Source organism: Jaculus jaculus, chromosome 16 (genome assembly GCF_020740685.1).
Source record: "Jaculus jaculus isolate mJacJac1 chromosome 16, mJacJac1.mat.Y.cur, whole genome shotgun sequence".
Classification (NCBI taxonomy): domain Eukaryota; kingdom Metazoa; phylum Chordata; class Mammalia; order Rodentia; family Dipodidae; genus Jaculus; species Jaculus jaculus.
In genome coordinates, this window is record NC_059117.1 from 32,173,931 (window position 1) to 32,180,977 (window position 7,047).

A 7,047-nucleotide genomic window follows, 5' to 3' on the forward strand; every position below is an offset into this window, starting at 1 on the left:
GAGATGGCTTAGTGGTTAAGGCACTTGCCTGCAAAGTCAATAGACCCAGGTTCAATTCCCCAGAACCAATGCAAGCCAGATGAATTAGGGGGCACATGCAGCTGGAGTTTGTTTGCAGCACTTCTGGGCCCCTTTTATCTCTATCTCTCTCTGTTTGCAAATAAATAAATTAATTAAATTAAAATTTTTTAAAAAAGAAGTACTCATTACTACTGTGGAGAAAATAAATCAGGGAAGGGGCATAGATATTAAGGAAGAGCCACAGTTTCTGATAGCTCAGTAGTCATGAAACTAGAGTAATAATAAAAAATAAACAGATGTAATAGAAAAAAACATATCTAAAGTAGGAAAACAATAAGAGAGTTCATATAATGGAATGACACACTACATTTTGGGCCAAGCTAATGAAAGCAGGTTATTAGCCATAAATTCTCTCATATTTGGCCATCAAAGTAATGAAATTATCTGACAGAGCTCCAGATAGAGAAAATTATCTATAAAGAAGGAAATTGAGACATAGGTTTTCTTAGTAAGAACAAATGTCAAAAGAATATTGTGTTCCCAGAAGTTTGTGTCTCTAGCTACAACTCTATATTATATGAGTACCATTAATGGAAAGGTAAAGAAAATTAAAAAAAAATTCAAGCATAGTTTTAGCTGGCCTTAAACTTGCTATGTAACTGAGGATGACTTTGAAATTCTAATCCTGCTACCTCTAATCCCACACTACTAGGATTATAGATTTAAGCCACCACACCTAGTTTATGTGGTGCCTGGAAATCTAAGGGCTGTGTGCATGCTAGGAAAGCAGTATACCAACTTAGAGACATTCCCACACCCAATTTTTTGCTTATTGAGAACAATAATTCAGAGGACTATCATGGTCAATATTACAAGTTAACAGAAATTACAATCTAATTAACTTTTATAAAATGCTAAAAAGTTCAAATATTAACAAAAATTCTTTACAGAGAACATCATATAAAATATTCATTTATGGGCTGGAGAGATGGCTCAGTGATTAAGGTGCTTGCCTGTAAAGGCTTTTGCTTCCCAATATCTACATAAGCCAGATGCACAAAGTGGTAAATATATCTGGAGTTTATTTGCAGTTGCTAAAGGCTCTGGTGTATGCTCTCTCTCTCTCTGCTTGCAGATAAATAAGTAAATAAATATTGAACAAATATTCATTTATAATTCCACCCTTAGCTAGAAACAGAGATAGGTAAACAGAAGATAATCATCAAGAAGATAGGTATTTAAAATAAGATAAATTAACCAAGAGAGAAAATAAGAGCATAAAAGACTTAGTTGAGTTAGTAGCAAAATATACATACAATGTGGTAAGCATTGTGTAGTGGTAATTCAGCCTAACAGAAAATGTTGGCAGAGAAGTTGTACCTACTGGTGGAGTTGTGGCAGGACTGTTTTGAGGGGTAACCAACTGATCTCTGATTGAATATTAGACCCGCTCCATGTGAGGGAATTTATTCCTCATACTGAAAACCTACTGTGGACTGTGGAAGTCACAGGCCCTAAGAGTGAAGTGAGTATTGCAGTTTGACTAAATAGATATTTCGTGTACCCATGAAATGGCCCTCTAACTATGTATGTCCATGCCAAAAGATTAGTGCCTTAAAAAAAAAAAAAAAAAAAAAAACTTCGGCTACACAAGTTTTTCTTTGCAGATTGCAGTAACTATTGAGAAGATTCAAAACTTGTCATAGTGCTAATAATGAGTGACACCAGAGTGCTCAGCACTAAATGAGACGTCTATTTCACTACTTTCATGGCTCAGAGAATCATGTAGAAGGGGTGACAGAAATAATATTAAGCTGGAGGATGGGAAGGAGTCTATGGAGTGTTATCTTCCAGTTATGACATGGCCGTTACATTCGGGATCTCACAGTGACAGCTGAAGCCTTCCTGGAACCATCAACATTCTCCATTGAATGTAGGAGGAGGACAGAATGAGGCTCCCATCCTTCTCTGAGGACGTATAGGCATTGAATTGTTGCTGGGAAAGCAAGAGACATATGTGGCACACAGAGACTGGCAGGGCTCATGTACTCTGGGAAACAATCCCCTGTCCATGTCCATACAGACATCCCTGGTTACACTCAGATCCACACTCAAGACATGAGAAGAGACATCAATGTAGAAGGACAGAAGGATGAGTTGGGAAGTGGAAGGAGGATGGGGAAAGGGGCTAAGGGCAGGCAAAGGGAGAGGATTATCATCCAAAGACATAACAGCAATGTAAGAAATTCCAAAAAGAGAAAAGTAACATACAATTGTTAAGATTCTTGTATCAGTTACTTTCATGCTGGGTCAAAATACTTGACAAGAAGCAACTTATAGAAGGAAATGGTTTGTTTTTGGCTTACAGTTTTGAGGGGGAAGTCCATCAAGGCAGAGAAAGCAAGGCAGGAGCAGGAAGTGAGCACCACACAATCACAACAGAGGGAAAGATGTAGAGAGATAAATGCTCCATGCTCACCTAGCTTTTTCCTTTTTATGCATTCCAGGAGCCCAGCTCATAGAACTGTGCCGCCCATGATTAGGCTGAGCCCTCCAATCTCAACTAAACTAATATAGAAAACTCAGACATGGCCAAAAATTTGTTTCCATGGTGAATTTAAATCCTGTCAAGTTGACAACCAGAGATTAATTATGGCAGTTCTTAATAATTCTTAATATATACTTACAGATGATATGAGACCTGAAAGATGCACCAAGAAAACTCTTAGATATGATAAACACTTTAATCAAAGCAGGAGGAAACAAAATCAAACTGCAAAATCACTGGGTTTTCTACACACCAACAATGAACCTACCTAGAAAGAAACCATGAAAACTATCCAATTCACAATATCCTCAAAACCAACCAAATAGCCATCCAACCAAGGAAGGAAACAAACGTAGAAATAAGTTTAACTAAGGTGGTAAAAGATGTCTACAAAGAAAATTAAAATACTGAAGAAAGAAATGGAACAAGACACAATGGGAGAAAACTCTCTTCTCCCAATTTTTTTCTGGATTGGAAGAATTAAAACTGTGAGAATGATCATACTTCCAAGAAAGAGTTATAAATTTAGTGCAGCAATATCTTTGAATTTTCAATGACTTTCTTCACAGAAATAGAAGAATACCCTAAAATTCATATGGAATAACCAAAGCAATTATGGAAGTGTAATATTTGACTTCAAATTATACCACAGTGCCATCATAACAAAATCAGCACTAAATGAGACATTTCTGCACAGTGGCATCACAAAATACATGTACTGAGCAGCAGAATACAGCAGAGGACCCAAGATAAAACCTATGTAACTACAGTCATTTGATTCTCAATCAAGAAACCAGGAAAGATACATAAACAAAAAGAAGAGTCTTTAAAAAATAAATTCATTTGTAGAATTAAAGAATATCTCTACCTCTCACCCCATGTGAAAATATAGTCAAAATAGATGATAGACCTTAATGTGCGATATGAAAGTTTGAAACTTCCAAAGGAAACTTACTTAAAAATCTAAAACTAGGCAATGACTTCCAAACAGTGTTCAATAGTTAAAGTGATAACAGCAAGAATATTGGGTTATATCAAATTAAAAGCTTCTGTACATCAAAAGTCACAATTAGGATTGGAGAAATAGCTTAAAGGTTAAGTGCTTGCCTATGAAGCCTAAGGACCCCAGTTTGAGGCTCAATTCTCCAGTACCCATGTAAACCAGATGCACAAGACAGCACATGCATCTGGAGTTTGTTTGCAGTGGCTGGAGGCCCTGGTGTGCCTATTCTCTCTCTCCCCGCCTCTCTCTATCTCTTTCAAATAAATAAATAAAAATAAACAAAAAAGTCACAATGAACTAGGACAGTTAACCTACAGCTGTCTTCCAGATAGGGATAAATATCTCAAATACATAACTCCAAAAACTAAACATCAAAGAAAGAATCCAATTTGTAAATGAGAAATCAAACTAAATAGTTCTCAGATGATTTATAAATGGCCAATAAATACACAAAATCATGGTCAGCACCTTTAGTCATCAGGGGAACATAAATTAAAACTATTACAATTCTATTTCATTCTGGTCAGAATGTCTGACATGAAGATTTTTTAAAAGGCTTCTGGCAAGGTGATGTGGAGAAAAGGCATTGTACACTTTTGGATTAACCTAATAAAACTATATGCCTAAAAACCCAAGAAATTATTTTTAAAAATCACATGATATAAAGTCTGGTGAAGGGCTTGAGGGATGGCTTAGGGGTTAAGGCCTTCGCTTGCAAAGGATCCTGGTTCGATTCCCCGGGACCCATGTTAGCCAGATGCAAGAGGCGCACGCATCTGGAGTTCGTCTGCAGTGGCTGGAGGCCCTGGTGTGCCCATTCTCTCTCTCTCTCTCTCTCTCCCTCCCTCCCTCTTTCTCTGTCAAATAAATAAATAAATAAATAAATAAATAAATAAATAAAATATTAAAAAAATAAAGTCTGGTGGATTTTTCTGAACATAGGTAGTTTCATTATAGAAAACAAAAAGGTCAGGATGGGAATTAGAGTTCAGGCATATATTTAGTGATTTATATTTTAATAACCATAGACATATAATTGATTTCATTTTTATCTTCAAAGTAACTATTGGAAGTTCTGATGAAGGTCATATGGAAAAAAGAGACCTTTATACATTGTTGGTGGGAATGCAAATTTACGTAGCCACAATGGAAATTAGGATGGATGCTTCTCCACAAACTAAAAGTAAGATTCAGCTACAATACTCTTAAGTATATACTTGAAGGATCTAAGTCAGCATAGCCCAGAGATACCTATGTATACTCATATCTATAGCACTATTCACATTAATGAAGTCATGGAATCAGCTTAGGTTCCCACTAATGGATCAGTAGATAAGGAAAGTGAAAAATAAATTCACAATGGAGCATAGTTCAGCCATAAAGAAGAATGATATTATGTCATTTGTGGGAATGTAATTGCAAAGGAATTCTTACTAATTGAAATAAGTCAGAATTAGATAAATATTCTATGTTTAGGGCTCCCTTCCTTCCTTCCTTCCTTCCTTCCTTCCTTCCTCCCTTCTGTCCTTTCTTCCTCCTTTCCTCCTTCCCTGCCTATTATTACTCTCTTTCTCTTTATCTTGTGTTCTATGGATCAAATCTAGAACCTTCTGCATGTTAGGCAAACACTATTTCACTGAGCTACACACCCAAATGTTTCAGTGTTTTTGGAATACATAAGATAGTATATACAGTATTACAACAAAAAATCTAAACATACATTGGTACAAACAAGGCAATTTATCCTATGAGCAGTATAGATAGCTGTCAAAGGGCTTAGCTCAGTAGCTTGACCATATTTGAGATTTAACTTTTTCCTCTGTTATCCTCACAATGTGGACTAAAACAGTCATCTCATGTGTTATGCCAATTTTATGTTCCAGCCTGTGTGAAAGGTGTAAATCAAGGGAAGTGACATCTCTCTTTAAGCATGAAAATTGCCTTGATTTTTGGAGGACGACCTGGACTTATGTTCTTGAGTAATGTTGGAATAATTAGGAGCTTGGAATTGTGTGGAATAGATGACTACCTGCATTTGTATTGTGAGATGGACACAAGCTTCTGGGGGCAAGGGCAGATGGTTAGAGTTTGGATCTGGATTGTCTCTCAGTGAGTCATATGTTACAAGCTTGGTCTCAAGCATATGGTGCTGTTAAGAGATGAGACCTAGTGGGCACTTGCAAGTCATGGAAGGCATGCCATCAGACAGGATTATGGGTCCTGGTCTCTCCTTCTTCCTCTTCCCCAGTGGGGCATAATATGATTGGGCTTCCTCCATCCTTGTTGTGACATACTCCTGCATCTCAGGTCCAAAGTCAATGGGTCCACCTAATTATGGACCAAAACCTCCAAAACTGTAAGTCAAATTGGGGAAGAGAAAAGGCACCATGAGTAGCATCTCCTCCCTCTTGTAAGCTTGTGATGTTCATGATGCTTTTAGCTTGACCTTTGCCAATTTGCATTCATAAGGTGGTCATCCTAGGGGTGCGTTGCAGTAACAAGGCATGACTATCCATAGATTCTAGTTAAGAGAAAAAAGGTAATAGATTTTGGCAGATAACAGGGAGAATCTTTGTTCTTTAATCTGAGCAATATGATTCTTTGCTTGCTGCCTCCTCATAGTCTGCATGGGACTTATATGGTCATTTTACTCAACCTGTCAGTCTCAACTTACAGACATTTAAGAACAAAGTCATACAGAGCTTACAATATATAAACTAAATTTCATCTAACCAATCCGTATAGCTCAAATTGCTAATTAATCCCACTTCTCCCATTAAGCCTCTGGAGCAGCTGGTTAGGTGTGTATCTCTTTACATCTCTAACTATGCCTGGTAAGCAAAGTGTTCAGAACCAAAGTAGAAAACTGCGGAGAGCAGACTCAAGACCATAGCAAGCATCCAGTAAATATTTGATAGATGTTTGTTAAATTGGTAATGAAAGTTAGCGTAAAAATTAGATGCTAAACAGAACAAGAAAACTCAATCTGATCTAGCCCAATTTAAATGTAAGCCGAGCCTGCTCTATTATTACTTTTCACTCTCTCCTCACTATGACATTTATATGCTTGCATGATCGAGGGCAACCCACACAATTGACCATGAACATTTGACTTGGGAAAGGGAAGTCAGGAAATTATTCACCTTCTTGATCATTTTGTCAACCCCTCTTTCCCAGAGGAAACATTTATGTAGTCCAATAACTTCAGTAGAGAGAACTATAGTATATCTTTTTATTTTCTTTCTCTGTAATTTCTGTAGAAATGTTCAATTCGCATGCATTTTAAAGAAGAAAAAAACTCTTGAAAAAGCTTAATTTTATATGGTTACAAGTAAAATGCAGTCAGTGACTCCAACTGACATAACAGAAAATATAGATTTTGGGGGGTAGGAGAAGGGAGACGTGTGGGGGAGGAGAAGACAAAGGATAATAAATCTATTATCATTTCCAAAGTATTCATTATTTGTAAGTATTT